Source organism: Rhinatrema bivittatum, chromosome 2, assembly GCF_901001135.1.
Source record: "Rhinatrema bivittatum chromosome 2, aRhiBiv1.1, whole genome shotgun sequence".
NCBI classification, from domain to species: domain Eukaryota; kingdom Metazoa; phylum Chordata; class Amphibia; order Gymnophiona; family Rhinatrematidae; genus Rhinatrema; species Rhinatrema bivittatum.
In genome coordinates this window covers 70,921,950-70,938,357 of record NC_042616.1, presented here as the reverse complement: position 1 = coordinate 70,938,357, position 16,408 = coordinate 70,921,950, and the positions used below count along the sequence as shown (strand labels likewise).

The following is a 16,408-nucleotide window of genomic DNA, read 5'->3' as shown; positions in this document are numbered from 1 at the left end:
ATCAGGTGACTGCTGTGTGTGTGTGTGTGTGTGTGTGTGTGTGTGAGAGAGAAAGTGATTATGGGAATGAGAAACCTGTGCATGTGAAGAGTGAGCATGGGAGTGAGAAACCTGGGTGTGTGTGAGACAGCATGGGAGTGAGAAGCCTGTATATCTGAAAGAACATGGGAGTGGGAAGCCTGTGTGTGTGTATGCATGAGAGAGATCAGGTGCCTGGTGTGTGTGTGTGTGTGTGTGTGTGTGTGTGTGTGAGAGAAAGAAAGTGATTATGGGAATGAGAAGCCTGTGCATGTGGAGAGAACAAGCATGGGAGTGAGAGACTGGTGAGTGTGTGTGAGACAGAGAAAGTGATTGAGAGTGAGAAGCCCGTATATGTAAGTAGAACACGGGAGTGGGAAGCCTGTGTGTGTGTATGGCATGAGAGAAACTGTTCAGGAAGGTGACTGGTGGGTGTTTCAAAGACTGTTTGGGAGATGATTGGTGTGTGAGAGACAGAAACTGGTCATGGAGGCATGACTGGTATGGTGTGTGTGTGAGAGACATGGGCACTAAGGAAGAGGTCCATGAGTATAGAGCTTAGCCTCTACTGCTGCTTCTGCTGTGTGCTACGGCCTGCATGGAAGAGGAGTAGGAGAGCTGCTAGAGGGGGTAAGTAAAGGTGGCTTTTTAAGTTTATTTTTCTTAATTGACTGCCATTTTAATTATTTAATATTATGTGATGTGTCTGCTTTTTTTGAAATATTTTATTAGTGTTTGGAGAATTTTAATTTTTATGAGGTTTTTAATTGTTGGATGTTATTCGGTTCATAGCTGTTTAGAAACATTTATTCTGCTTATTAGTATAGTTTTACAATTATTTCTGTTTGGGGATCTATAGCTGCTTGTTAGTTCTGTTTTCCTAATAAGAGGTGTATTGGTATTTAGGGTCTGATGTAATATTTGTAGTGTTGCCTTTTCATAGATAGGGTTGCTCCTGTTTGAGTGTATTCCATAATACAGGTGTAACTGTGTGCGGATTAGTTTATGTGCATTACTACAGATCCTGGGAGTATGTTAGGTCGGTTCTGTGTCTGTTACCGAGATGAGATATTTTACTAGCATGTAAGAGTTTTATCAGTCTTATTTGTTGTGTTTTCTCAAGAGGACATGCATTGGTGGTAAACTGCTGTCTTTTCATAAGTAGGGCTATTGAGCCTGGAAGTAGGAGTTTGAGTTGCTGTTACTGAGATGACACCAGAACCAGAATATCTTTTTTGTAGGGTGAGTTGTATGGGGAATGTCATAATTCTGCTTTACATCCATTATTGTGGGTCAGGGGGGTTCCCGTGGATGCAAACTGTACTTTTACATCTAGCCCCGTGACGATCATGGGTCAGTGTGTCACGCATGTGAGAACCATCTGTCAGGTGTGTCCCGACAGAAAAAAGGTTGAGAACCACTGCTCTATTTAGTGCTCACCAATTGAGATAATGTCTCTAATGTCCAGGTGGGTGCCCACCTCAGCACCAGTGATCATCAAACAGTATGGTTTCATATCACAAATAGGATACAGAGAAGTTACACGAAGACCCGAGTTTTGTATTTCAAAAACACGAACTTTGATGAAATGGGGAAGTATCAGCAAGAAGAACTAGAAGGATGGCAGAACAAGAGAGCTGTGGAACAAAAATGGACCAAAATATAAGGAGCAGTTACCAAGGCAAAAGTAAAGAAAAGCAAAAGAAAAATGAAACCTATATGGTTCTCAAGGAGGTGGCTGACAAAATAAAAGCTAAAAAAACAGCGTTCAAGAAATATAAAGGATCCCAAAAGGAGGAGCACAAGGAAGAATATCTGATGGAACTGAGGGAGACGAAGAAAGTAATCAAGATAGCAAAAAGTCAAGTGGAAGAAAGGATTGCCAAAGAGGTAAAGCGAGGTGACAAAACATTTTTCAGATACATCAGAGAAAGGAGAAAAGTTCCAAGGGGTATAGTGAAATTGAAAGGTGAAAAGGATCAATGTGTGGAGAGAGATGAAGAAATGGCAGAAATATTAAATGAATACTTAGTTCAGTGTTCACTAAAGAGAACCCTGGAGAAGGACTGTCGCTAGTTAACAAACTGGAGGGGAGTGGAGTAGATGCAACTCCGTTTACAGAAGAGAATGTATGGGAAGAGCTAGGAAAAATAAAAGTGGACAAAGCCATGGGACCTGATGAGGTCCATCCCAGGATACTGAGGGAGCTCAGAGATGTACTGGCGGGTCCGAGTGACCTGCTCAACAGATTCCTAGAACGGGAGTGGTGCCGAGTGATTGGAGAAGAGTGGTGGTGGTCCTGCTTCACAAGAGTGGGAACAGAGAGGAGGCTGGAAACTACAGGCCGGTTAGCCTCACCTTGGTGGTTGGAAAGATAATGGAGTCGCTGCTGAAAGAAAGAATAGTGAACTATCTACAGTCGGAAGGATTGCTGGACCAGAGGCAGCATGGATTCACCAGGGGAAGGTCCTGTCAGACAAATCTGATTGACTTTTTTGATTGGGTGACTAGGGAATTAGAAAGAGGAGGAGCGCTCGATGTCATCTACTTGGATTTCAGCAAAGCTTTTGATACAGTACCGCACAGGAGGCTTGTGAATAAAATGAGAAGCTTAGGAGTGGGTGCCAAGATGGTGGCCTGGATTGCAAACTGGTTGATGAACAGAAGACAATGTGTAACGGTAAATGGAACTTACTCTGAAGAGAGAGCGGTGTTAAGCAGAGTGCCCCAAGGATTGGTGTTAGAACCGGTCCTGTTCAATATCTTTATGAGCGACATTGAGGACGGGATAGAAGGTAAGGTTTGTCCTTTTGCGGATGATACTAAGATCTGCAACAGAGTGGACATGCCGGAAGGAGTGGAGAGAATGAGACGTGATATAAGGAAGCTGGAAGAGTGGTTGAAGATATGGCAGCTGAGATTCAATGCCAAGAAGTGCAGAGTCATGCACATGGGGAGTGGAAATCCGAAAGAATTATATTTGATGGGAGGTGAAGGACTGATGTGCACGGAGCAGGAGAGAGACCTTGGGGTGACGGTGTCTAACGATCTGAAGTCGGCGAAACGATGTGACAAGGCGATAGCTAAAGCCAGAAGAATGCTGGGCTGCATAGAGAGAGGAATATCTAGTAAGGGAAAGGAAGTGATGATCCCCTTGTACAGGGCCTTGGTGAGGTCCCACCTGGAGTATTGTGTTCAGTTCTGGAGACCGTATCTCCAAAGGGACAAAGAAAGGATGGAGGCAGTCCAGAGAAGAGCGACCAAAAAGGTGGATGGTCTTCATAAAATGACTTATGAGGAGAGATTAAAGAACCTAAATATGTACACCCTGGAGGAGAGGAGGAGCAGAGGTGATATGATACAGACTTTCAGATACTTGAAAGGTTTTAATGATTCATGGCCAACAACAAACCTTTTACAATGGGAAAAAAATCAGTAGAACTAGGGATCACGATTTGAAGCTCCAGGGAGGAAGACTCAGAACCAATGTCCTTCTGGAGGAAGTGGTGAAGACTAAAATTGTGAAAGATTTCAAAGCGGCATGGGATAAACACTGTGGATCCATAAAGTCTAGAGGATGGGAATGAAGAGTAGAGCCATGGGGGTGGCTTGCTGGAATGTTAACTACTACCTGGTGATTACTACCCTTACTCAAAAAAATCCCTTGCACGGTTAATGCAACCCCAACATTGCTCTCTGCTTCAACGGCAGGGGGAAATGTGGAAAAGAGGATTAGCATTCAGACAACAACCAACAAGGACTGAACTTCATAATCTGGGTAAACAAATAAGCGTGGGGGTAGCTTGCTTATTACGGCAGTTTCTACCCTAAACCAATTAAGCCTGATACATCACTTTGAATACATATAGGGGTAGATTTGATAAATTTACGTGCGCGCATACTTTTGTTCGTGCACCAGGCGCGAACAAAAGTACACTGGATTTTATAAGATACGCGCGTATCTTATAAAATCCGGGGTCAGCGCGCGCAAGGGGGTGCACATTTGTGCAACCTACACGTGCCGGAGCGGCCTCGGAGGGAACTTTCCTTCCGCCTCCCCTCACCTTCCCTTCCCTTCCCCTACCTAACCCACCCCCCCCCTACCTTTGGCAGATTTATACCTGCCGAAAGCAGGTGTAAATCTGCGTGCTGGTCCGGAGGCCTCGACCACGCCCCCGGGCTGGCGTCACGCCCCCGCCTCCCGCCCCGCCCCGAAATTCGTGCCGCCCACCCGACATGCCCCCTTTGCAAAGCCCCGGGATTACGCGCGTCCCAGGGGTTTGCGCGTGCCGCCGAGCCTATGCAAAATAGGCTCGGTGCGCGCAGGGGGGGGGGGGTTGGGGTACGCGCATATCCCTTTGAAAATCTACCCCATACAGTGCTGCTCTCTGTTATAATCTGCTATGCTGATGGGAGGAGCAAGCAGATGGGAGTTAGCAATCTGTTATGCTCCGCTCCTGAAGTGGGAGGAGTGAGCAATCTGTTATGAGTCACCATGCGGCATTAGCAATCAGTTAGGGACTGGCCCCCATGGAAGGAGGAGTTTAGCAATCTGATATGCTCCATAGGTGGAACTAGCAATCTTGTTATGATATAGACTGCTGAGTTGGCAATCTGTACCAGCGGAGTGCTAGAGAGGGTACTCAGCTGGAAAGGAATGTAAATAGGTAAATCCTTGGGCCGATGGATGACAGCGCCCCCAGGAGGATATCCTGAGAGGGACCACCGGCTAGGCTTGGGTATGGAGACACATACAGATAGTTCTTTTATTAGACAGGTTAGTAGAACCACCAGAGGTGGCAGTAGTGAGCTGATTTGCCCGGCATATCAGCTCACTACTGCCACCTCAGTCCCTCAGATACTGGAACTGCGATCCCAGGATCGCTGAGCTGTAGAGAGACTATAGATAATGAGTAGACAGGGTATGCTGTATTCATAGCCAGTAGTAGATGACAATCTCACATAGACTCTTAAGGAGGCTCAGTAGCTGGAAAGAGTTAGGCTCTCGAGGAGCGAGTACCTGGTTCCAGGGAAAGCTCTGAGAGAGCGATGGTAACTCACGAATGTCTGTATCTGCGATAGCTTCCAGGCAGTAGAGAATCTTCAGAGTATTCAGGAACATGGGCCCTCGAGCGAGTACCGGTTCCTATCTGCAATCTGAAATAGAGAAAAGAGAGCGAGGCCTCCGAGGAGCAGGTACCTCTGGTAAGTCGAGGAGGCAGAGTAGCTTGGACGAATTCGTAGCGAGTCCGTATACTTGTCCGTATTCATGTCCTTGCTCAAGTCCGAATTTGTGTCCTTGCTAACTCAACTCGTAAGTGAAAGTGAAGACCTTTTATGTTGGAAGCGGATGACGTCAATACAGGGGGACGCCCCTGAGGTTCGCGTCCTTGCTGGTACATACTTCGGAGCACGCGCATCCTATGTCATCAGGAACATGGCGGATCCGCAGCGTCGAGCCAGTCCGGTGCTAAGACGCCGGGGAGAAGCGGCATGGAGACGCCGCGGCAGCAAGCAGTCCATCAGACCCGGAGGGAGTCACCACAGAGGTAGAGAGGGTGGAGCAAGGGTATCAAGCAGCCACAAACTCAACACTCTCTGCTTTATGGCAGGGGGAAAAGTGAAAAACAGGTTTTACATTCAGGCAGCAACCAACAAGGACTGAACCACAATCTGGGTAAACAAATAATCATGGGGGTAGCTGCTTATTACAAACCAATTAAGCCTGATACATCACTTTGAAAGCATATAGAGTGTTGCTATCTGCTTCAACGGTAGGGGGAAGTGAGGAAAACAGGATTTACATTCAGACATCAACAAGGCATCAATCTGTGCAATCTGGGTAAACAAGCATCGGGGTAACTTGCTTGATGCGGTGGATACAGCCTTTAACCATAAGCCTTATGCTCACCTTTGATGCAACTCAAACAGTACTCTCTGCATCAATGACAGGGGATGGCAGGAAATTTGAATCAAGCAGTTACCAACAAGAGCCCTGAAGTTGGTGGTTGGTGAAACAGATAAGTATGGGAAAATAAATGTGGGAGCTTGCTGGGCAGACTGGATGGGCCGATTGTTCTTTTTCTGCCGTCGTTTCTATGTTACCAGGAATCCCGGGCTTCATAACACTGCTTTGCCCCTCCCAGTGGGGAGTGGTGCTTCTCCTTACCACACTAAAACTACTCTGACATCACAAGGAGCAGAGTCTGTTGAGACCCCAGATACAACTGAGAGCACTCAGACCAGCTGAAACCACATTCTTCATGCTTATAAAGAGCAGGGACGCTTTACTTAGGGCTGAAAGGAGAACCCCTCTACAAATAGGTTTTCCATATATTTGTATTTGCTGTCATGTATATAGTAAAACTTGGAAGCTTTCTTTTTTCGATCTTCTGCGGTCATTCTCTGACTTTTTATTCTTGTCTTGCAATGAGTGCATCCGATCATGCGGGTGAGGAGCAAGTGAATGAAATGAGGAACAAAACGTTTAATTCAGGAAATAAAACAAACATACTCTACTTTTAGAAATGTTAAGGGCAGAACAATAGCAGCTTTGAAAGCAAGAAGAGCCTGACACGACGTCCATTGTGCTTGGTGGCGAAAGCCTGCCCCACAGAAAGCCGTGGCGTAATGAATTGTCTTTTCCCCCCTTTTTGTTTCAGAGTTGAACCTACCAAGAGCCATTCGTGATATCTCTGGCAATGCTGTGAAGATCAGCCGCCAAGCTATCAAGGAACAAGCTATCCAATTTTTTTTTCCTGCTGTGGAAAGGTATGGGATCACTAATACATTTCTGTTACAGAGTTGTGTGCTCTTTCCAGGTGCAGCTAAGCCTAAATTTTGCCGCAAGAAGTCTGGGTTTGTTCTGTGCTGGGTTTGTTCTGTGTCTGGTCAGCGAGGGCTTCAGATCTGCAGTAAAATCCTTTTTAAGATGGTAGTTGGAAGGTTTCTTCTCAGAGTGCCAGTCCCATACCCAGATGTTGATCACAGACAGGAGCAGATGGGAGCTGAAGAGTAAAGAGGGGGCAGCAAGAGATCAGACGGCTGTTTGCTGTCAGCCTCCTTAATAAAAAAATTGAACTCTTATTCTCTATTCTCTTGAACTGCTTCAGTAAAAATGACCTCTTTTCTTTAGCATGTCCTTGTTGCCTTTTTAGTAAGTTCAAGGTAATGCTTTACGAGACCCCAGGGAATCACTGTGCCCATTTTCCTGCACTTTGACAGTTTGAGCTTTGCTAGTTAGGATTTCTGCTAGCTGGATTTATTTTCCAATAGAGGAGTGTATTCAGCAGGCAGGTGAAAGATAAAGTTATCCCAGTAATTTTACCCTGATAGCATGGCTTATCTGCACCTGAGTATTGTGGTGACCAGAACTGCACACATCTCAAAAAAAAAAAATAGCAGAATTAGAAAAGGTACAGAGAAGGGCGACCAAAATGATGATAAAAGGGATGGAACAATTCCCTTATGAAGAAAGGCTAAAGAGTTAGGACTCTTCAGCTTGGAGAAGAGATGGCTGAAGGGAGTTATGATAGAGGTGTATACAATAATGAGTGGAATGAAACGAGTAGACGAGTAGAGTAGTTTACTCTTTCAAAAAGTACAAAAGTTTACTCTTTCAAAAAGTACAAAAACAAAAAATGTACAAAAACCAGGGGACACACTCGATGCATAATTAAGCTCTGGAATTTGTTGCCAGAGGATGTGGTGAAAGTTATTGGTGTAGCTGTGTTTAAAAAAGGTTTGGACAAGTTCATGGAGGAAAAGTCCATTAACCATTATTAAGGTAGAGTTGCAGAAATCCATTACTTATTCCTGGAATAAGCAGCTTGGAATTTATCTACCCCTTGAGATCCTGCCAGGTACTTGTGACCTGGATTGCCCACTGTTAGAAACAAGATACTGGGCTTGATATACCTTTGGTCTAACCCAATATGGAAAGTCTTATGTTTCTTATGTTATATATATCATCTGATTAAAGTTATCTGGGTAACTTTACCTGTTTAACTTTAGGACTACTATTTGTGCAGGTGGACATATCCACACAAATGTAGCCGGATAGCACTCAATATAGTGCAATCCATCTAAATATTTGCTCTGAGGACAAGCAGGATGCAGACCTCACAAGTAGTTGACATCATCCTATGGACCTGGCCTGGAACCTTTACGTCAGAGTTTCTAGAACTTTGATTGTGCTTCACGGAGCATGCCCATCATGCCAATATACCATGCATCTACGTGGGGGTCCCCTCAGTATTGTACCCTGGAATATAACTGTAAGCCAACTTCAAGGGGAGGTGGGCAGGTTTTGTGAGGACTGACATCCAGCTGACTTCAGAGAGCAACTGTTACAGGTAAGCAACTCTGCTTTCTCAGAGGACATGCAGGATGGCAATCCTTACAAGAGAGAAATCCCTATCTAAAAAAAAATTGCCCTCAGAGAACACCTATTACAGGTAGGAACTCTGCTTTAGCCCTCCTTTGCCATTCCTCCCCTTTTTGTCAGGGTAATTTTGTCCACAAAAAAGTTTGTACGGATAAAGTTACCCGGATAAAGTGTGTGTGTGTGTGTGAGAGGGGGGATTTTTAAAGAGGAAGACGTGCAGATAAAACCCAGTTTTTAGCTGCATAACTCTTCTGAATATTGACCATAGTTTTCAGTTTTCCATAGCAATGTGCTGCATGGTACAATGGCAAAGCATTTTGGAATGCCTCTGATGGACAAGGTACCTTTAAAAGCGGCACAACCAGTTTCTGGCAAATCTCCTCCTAAAAAAGAAAGCTGTAGACTACCACTAATTGTACCATGCCATCTTCACTGGAAAATTAACAGTTGCAAATTCTCACTTCAAAGCAATGAAAAATGAAAATAGAGTTTCATGCTAACAAAGTATTGAATATCATTCTGCAAGTTTAGCATTTTGTTTAATTGCAAAAAGAAAAAAGTTGTTGGGACTTTACACAAGCATGGTGGGTTGTGATGATGATTAATGGCACCACCATTAGAAATAAGTAAATGCTAGTGACCATCTGTTATGAGAAAAACCTCATATGCATTTAATCATTGTCCACTTCAGGTTGTTGGTTCTTTATATTTTTCAGTGTGTCAGTCTAGACATGAGTGATTTTTATTGCATGAAAATATCAACATTTATTGTTTCCAAAACAAAATGATAGGAAAACATTTTTTCGTTTTGTTTTAGTGCTTGCTAAAACAAAAAAAAGTAACAAAACCGATAGCAAAACAAAAGTTTTTTCTTGGAACATCCCTAATTAATAGATCATGATAGCTTTCATTGGACCAACATAAAATGATGTTGTAGTGCATGAACTTTCAAGACCATGCAGGTCCCTACAATCTACTAAGAAATACCATCAGAAGGATCGAGTCCCCCTTTATTATTGTGAGTGCAGTTAGCACGTCAATCCACTGTACTGTACAATGCTTACTGGGAATGCGCATAACCATAGTGGCAGAGCATTTTCTGAATCTGATTAGTTTGTTTCTGCAGGTCTTTTAGCAGGCGCAGGACTGTACAGCCTGTACTGGAATTTCGTTATTACACTAGAAATAGCATCCCCTCACTGTAAAGAAAAAAAAAATGTTGTGGGATATTTAATATTTGACAAGATAAACAGGGCATCATCTGCAAAAATGACAGCCATAGCACCATCATGGCCCATTCGTTCAGTATAATCTGAGAGGGAAGAGTGCCTCTCACTCAGCCACAGATATCTCTGAGGAAGTGCCAAGAGTTCCATGGAAGCCTGTCATTAAATTACTGTGCAGGACCATCAGCTTTCTGAGATCTTCCAAGATCACAGCTCAAGGTGGTATAACCTATACACTGAATGCAGGCTGCTGATTGTGAAATATTTACCCAAATCACTCAGACTGATGGTTTGTTCGGCACCTTGCTGTTTTTTACCAGTCACTGCATTTCATGTTAACCAGTTGTATAAGTTAAGTAGGAAATCTTATCTTGTATACAGTGCCAGCAGGGACGAGTTACAGATTGTTGCAGGCTATGATTAGCAGTTTCTGAAAGAGTTCCATTTACGTCAATAGTACCTACTGGAAGATGTGCTTTCACAGCTGTTTACAGGTGTGCAGTAAGTAAATGTACTCAGTTCATTTCTGTCCTTCCAGAGCCCGGGAAGGTGGGAGAGAGGGAAAGCGTGTAGGCAGGAACAGGAGAGACAGAGAGAGAATGAAAGGCTAAATCTCAGTTTTAATGTGCATAATTCTGTTGCTGCCATGCTGTATCATTTTATTATGTATGTTTCTCTTTAAGCTCCTGCAGGCCTTGGTATAGGTGGTTAACAAATGCAAATAAATAATTGTTACACGAAGTATCAGACAGTTACATGCAAGATGAAGCTGTGTTCAAGCAACATGATTTGGAATTTCTGTTATGTGCATAATTTAATGCTGCAGCAGCCACGAGGTGAATAATTTAGCAAGGTCAGCAGTTCTTCTTTTGGCTAGGGAAGCCCCTTTGCAAAAGTCCTCTGTGCTTTCAGCACTAGGAGAAAGCTGTGTACATAGTTTCTCTGCAAAATTATTTTCCTTCATGGGAAATTTAAGCTCCTCCAGGGAACAAGCAAGTACTATTTCAAAACTGCTTTCTCTATCAGGTGAAAAATTCATTCTCCATCGACAAGCAAGGCTGAATTACCACTAACAGTAAAATTTTACTACTGAGTAGGTGTGTGAGATCCTGTGCATTGTTGCCTCATGAGCCCCTCAGTCTTTTTTTTTTTTGTGTGTGAGCTTCCACATGGATGAGTATCTTCTTTCTTTATACTTCTTTTGTCTTTTTTTCAATTTTCTGACTTTTTGCTTTTGTTAACTTATTCTTGGAGTTTCCTCACTGCCTCAGCAGCAGCACCTTTTAGTGCTACTCCAAAAACAAAACAAAAAAAACAATAACTGAAAGTGCCCAGCTCCAAGAAGAACACCTTCAGTAACTTCAAGGACTGTGTTTGTGGCTGCACGACGTCCATCACTGACACCCAAGATATCTGCAACAGATATCTTGGTCCCGATCATGATTCAGCTAACTGCTATGACTGTAGTCAAATGTTGCTGTGATCACTGAGGAACGGGGCCTGGAAGATGCAGGAACTTCGCAGGTTAGTGAAAAGTTAAAGCTGTTCCTCTCCCAGAGTGGAGCCTCTTCTGGCTCCCTCTATGCCAAGTCAAACAGGAGCTCCTTGAACAAAGCTCCCCCAACTGTGATGTTGAGCTCTGGATCCACCATAGTTCAGGGGATGAGCAAAACAAGGAAGTGTTGGACACAGGAGCCAGTAAACTCCTCTGTGTACCTGGGAGCCATGTCCCTCTCCTTCATGTGGCTCATCAGTGCAGAAGAAAAAGAAAGGTTCTGCATCGGAATTGGCAGCGTAGTCAGTGCTGCCAAAACAGAAGTTTTTATCAAAACATACATTGACACATCACCGGCCCTTGGTGCCATTGACACTCACCAGAAGATAGTTGGCAACCTATCTGGGGAATCTACTCAGCATGAGTAGTCAAGAGGCCTTCAAACCTCCAATCCGCAAGGGAGGGCCACACATATCAGGAAGACAAAACAGCCATCTTAGAGAGAACAGGACTCACCCCAGAAGCCTACCAGCAGCGATTTCAGCAAGGAATCCTTCAAACAGAGGAGAACCCGGGAACCTTTTCTATTGACTTCAGGATGTGACTTGGAAGTGGCTGCAACCGGAAAGGAAGATGAGGGTGGAGTAAGCAACATGGATTTGCTTGAACAATTCCTAGCTGGCCTAGAATTCCCTTTAAGGCAATGGGTGTGCAGACACCCGAATCTTACATTAGAGACGGCATTAGAAGTGGCAGAAGCAAATTACCAAGTTCAGCCATGGGATCAGGGGAGACCACCCGACCCAGATAGAGGTCACCGGAGTTCTAAGGACAGGAGACCCTGACAGCCGGTGTAGCCAGACAGACTGGACTTTTCACATCAACCGTAAAAACCCACGGGACTGCCATGTTTCAGCTGCAGGGAGAGAGGCCATTTTGTACGGGACTGTACCTGCAGAGAAGATGAGCTAATGCATTAATGCCGTGGCCCCACACTTTTGTAATTTTATGGATCTCCCCAGCCAGGGAGTTTCTACTTTTGTGTTTTGCAGTTGAGCTAGATGGCATTCCAGCCTTAGGCATTAGTGGACTCTGGGAGCATAAAAATACTCATTTGAAGAGCATTAGTGAAACGGGTCCAAGCTGGGTACAATGAAAGACCCCAGTCAGCCAAGACAGAATAGAGATGGGAGTTCTTCCTTGGCTACCCTACCCTGTGGTGATAGGATGGGACCTTCCAAACTTTGAGAACCTGTGGAACCATCTTACATTGGGTTCGTGCAGCCATAACAATGAAGAATTGGCCTTTCCAGAACTCTTCCCCATAGAAGATCCAGACCTGTACCATAAAAACACTAGGACTTCCAAATCCTGGAGGCAATGCCGACAGGATTAATACAGTTATGTTGCTAATTTAGAGGTAGCTGGGGAGGAAAGGTCCAAATTAAGGGAAGAGTAGTAACCCACCCAGAATGCCATACCTGGCCCCTTTGAGTGGGAAAAGGGGGGTGACCTGAGGAACTTCAAAGGGAGGATAAATTCTTTAAGTGGACCCAGGAACATATACAGAGGATGGATGGAAAGCTAGTCCCTGGAACACAGGGTACAGACCTTATTCCTCATTTCATAATGATAGGGGACTTAATTTACCAAGTCACAAAGGGACGTGTTCAGGGGGAATGGTTATGCAGTTAGCACACAGTCACCTTCTAGGAAGTCACCTGGGAGAGGAAAAAACCTGAGAAGAAATATTGGCACAGTTCTATTGGCCAGGCCTACATAAACAGGTCCATTTGTATTGCTATTCCTGCCCTCCCTGCCAACTAACAAAGTCTGCTAGCCTATAGGCGGCACCTCTCATACCAATGTCCATAATTGAGAATCCATTTGAAAGGGTGGGCAGGAACCTTGTGGGCCACTAGAAAGATCTACTTGAGGAAATAAGTACATCCTCATCATTCTGGGCTATGCCACAAGATATCCAGAGGCAGAACTGCTACAGAATATGAAGACCCCGTCGGTAGCAACTGCCCTAATGGAGGTTTTTTCATGACTTGGGCTGCCTGAAGGACACGAGCGGGGTTCCCTGATTTAAGGTAACGAAACAAGTCTGCACCTTGCTCAAGGTAAAAACGCTGCGTACCTCGGTGTGTCACCCGCAGACCGATGGCCCCATTGAGCACTACAATCAGATGCTCAAACAAATGAGGAAATTTGTGGATGAAGATGGCAAGAACTGAGAGTTATTGCTATCCTACATACTGTTCGCAATCCACAAAGTGCCACAAAGCTCAATGAGGTTTTCCCCTTTTGAGTTACTGTATGGGAGGAGACAGAGAGGAATCTTGGGCATAGCTTAAGAGACTTACGAAGATGAAGGGAACCCCGGAAGAACCTCACTGATTACAAGGAGAGTTTTTGGTCCAGAGGTCGGACCTGAAGTGGACCCAACCCAGAATCCTTTCGGAGAGCAGCTGTCCACTGCATAGACAGATGCCATAAAGCAGCTGGTGGGGCAAAACAAGGAGATCTCAAACCTATCACTTCGTACCCACCTGGTGCAGTATGACATCACTGTGCCTCCTGGAGTTGTGACACGGCAATGACCCTATCAGATTCCTGAGGCCAGGAGCCACGTCATTAAGACCAAGGTAAAGGAGATGGTCTGCTTGGGGTTATAGGAGATTCTAACAGTGATTGGTCCTCACCCATAATATTGGCAAAGCCAGATGGGAGCACAAGGTTCTGCATTGAATTTTAAAAAGTCAATGAGGTCTCAAAACTCAACACATACCTGATGCCATGAGTGGATGAACTGATTGAGCATCTGGGATCAGCCCAGTTCATCTCTACCCTTGACTTTACAAAAGGCTATTGACAGGTTCCTGCCAGGCCAGTGGCGAAGGAAAAGACTGTGATCTCGACGCTAGGGGGACTTTTCCAGTTTACCATCAACCCATGGCACCCCCCCCTCCCCCCGCAATGTTTCAATGCTTGGTTGACCGCATACTCCGCCCACATCAAGGATACGCAGCTGCTTTCTTGGATGACATTGTGGTGTACAGCTCAGATTGGAAGACACATCTAAACCAACTCCAGGCCTTGTAAACCCGTCTGAGGAAAGCAGGACTGATGGCCAACCCTAGAAAATGCTTGTTGGGAGGACAAGAAGTCCAGTATCTCGGCTATACCCTAGGGAAGGCAAAGTCCATCCGCAGATTCGAAGATTGAGCTGATCATACGGGTGCCAATCCTTCAAACAGAAGCAAAAGTTAGATTTATATTCCGCTTTTTTTTTTGTACTTTTTTTTTTCAGCACTTCAAAGTGGATTACATTCAGGTACTGTAGGTATTTCCCTATCCCCAGAGGGCTTACAATCTAAGCTGGAGAGGCCCAGGGAGCAGGCAGGAACCAACATTCAGGCCGATACAGTACAGGACGTGCGTTTTCCCTTACCCCTTATTCAGTAAGGGGCCGAAAACGCGCGTCCAACCCGCCGAACCTAATAGGGCCCTCAACATGCAAATGCATGTTGAGGGCCCTATTAGGTATTCCCACGCGATTCAGAAAACAAAATGTGCAGCCAAGTCGCACATTTTGCTTTCAGAAATTAACGCCTACCCAAAGGTAGGCGTGCACAGAAAAGCAGTAAAAACTGCTTTTCTGTGCACCCTCCGACTTAATATCATGGCGATATTAAGTCGGAGGTCCCAAAAAGTAAAAAAAATAAAAATAAAAATGTGAAGTCGGCCCACGGCTGTTGGGTCGAAAACCGGACGCTCAATTTTGCCGGCGTCCGGTTTCAGAGCCCGTGGCTGTCAGCGGGCTCGAGAACCGATGCCGGCAAAATTGAGCGTTGGCTGTCATCCCGCTGACAGCCGCCGATCTGGGCCAAAAAGAGGCGCTAGGGACGCTCTAGTGTCCCTAGCGCCTCCTTTTGCCTGTTTCTACCGCCGGGCCTCATTTAAATACAGAATTGCGCGCACAGGCGAGTGACCTGTGAGCGCGCCGGGAGAGCGGGCATTCGCCCGCTGTCCTGCGGACTTTACTGAATCTGCCTGTAAATGAGAAAACCAGCTATTTCTAATGTCTCTGTGCTACTTGAGATTTAAGGTGAGCTGCATCATTTTGCTTGTTTTCTTTGCTGTATTTTGCTTTCACTGTAAATAAACTGCACAAAATGAAACAGCCAGAGTTTGCCTCCTTATTCTTCCTGGCTGTTTCCCAAGCCATTATCACTCACGTTACCACAGTGCAACTGATGAATCCTTCCTTAAAGTTTCTTATCTGAAGGGTAGTGTTTCTAGTCACCATCACTTCGGCTAGAAGAGTCAGCGAACAACAATCATTGGTTCATTACTCTCTGTACCTACAGTTTTTTTTCTACAATAGGGTGGTGCTCCACACTAAACCTAAGTTTTGTTTTTTTTGCCAGAAGCGATTTATTTATTTAGACTACTTATAACCTGCACTTACTCCAATTGCTCAAGGCGGCATACAATAATATGTTCATAAAACTTCTAACAAACCACAAAAATAAAAACAAATCAATAAAAATATACAATATTCGATACTTACTAAAACATGTCCTACAAAAAAGTATGCTGCTGTCTTCTTTTTCTCTAAACTGCTCTTCTTAAGTCATCCCAAATGTTTGAGAGAATATATATGTTTTCAATCTCTTGCAAAATGTATGTGTATATGTAATAAGACACAATTGTTCAGGAAGAGAGTTCCATAATACAGGGGCTGCAACTGAGAGGACTATTTTCTAGTTTCTGCTGCCCTTACGGATGGAATGTCTAATAAGCCACTGTGAGCTGATCTAATCATTTGAGTGGGATTATAGTTTTATAGCATAGAATTCATGCATCTGAATGACTTATTGCTCAGTAATTTATGTGTTAGCTTAATTATCTTGTACTTAACATGCCATACAACTGGCAACCAAAGATTGTACAAAACAGGCGTAATATGATCTGTCAGTTGAGTGCTGATCAGAACTCCTGCTACAGAGTCCTGAATAAGTTGAAGTTCTCTCAAAGCATGAAAAATAGAATTACAATAGTCAAAGCTCCAAAACACCAGAGATTGCAGTACAGTGCAAAAATCTGAAGGACTCGAAGGCATTCATAAATTATAAAAAGCAGCTCTAGTCACAGCTTGTATATGTGAATGCATAGAAAGCTTTTAATCCAGAATAATGCCAAAACTTTTCACTTGAGATTTTGACATTTCACGTAAATAAAACCATTGTTTTGCCCACGTTCTTTCCAAGACAT

The 16,408-nt window shown here is 44.4% G+C and overlaps 1 long non-coding RNA gene across 1 annotated transcript in view; it reads left to right on the top strand.

Annotated features, from left to right (window-relative positions):
- Positions 1 to 6,792, top strand: part of LOC115086026 — a 52,806-nt gene extending 46,014 nt beyond the window's left edge. Inside the window, exon 3 of the long non-coding RNA XR_003855013.1 lies at positions 6,681 to 6,792. This is a non-coding gene — a long non-coding RNA (uncharacterized LOC115086026). The remainder of the gene's footprint in view (positions 1 to 6,680) is intronic.
- Positions 6,793 to 16,408: the final 9,616 nt, after the last annotated feature.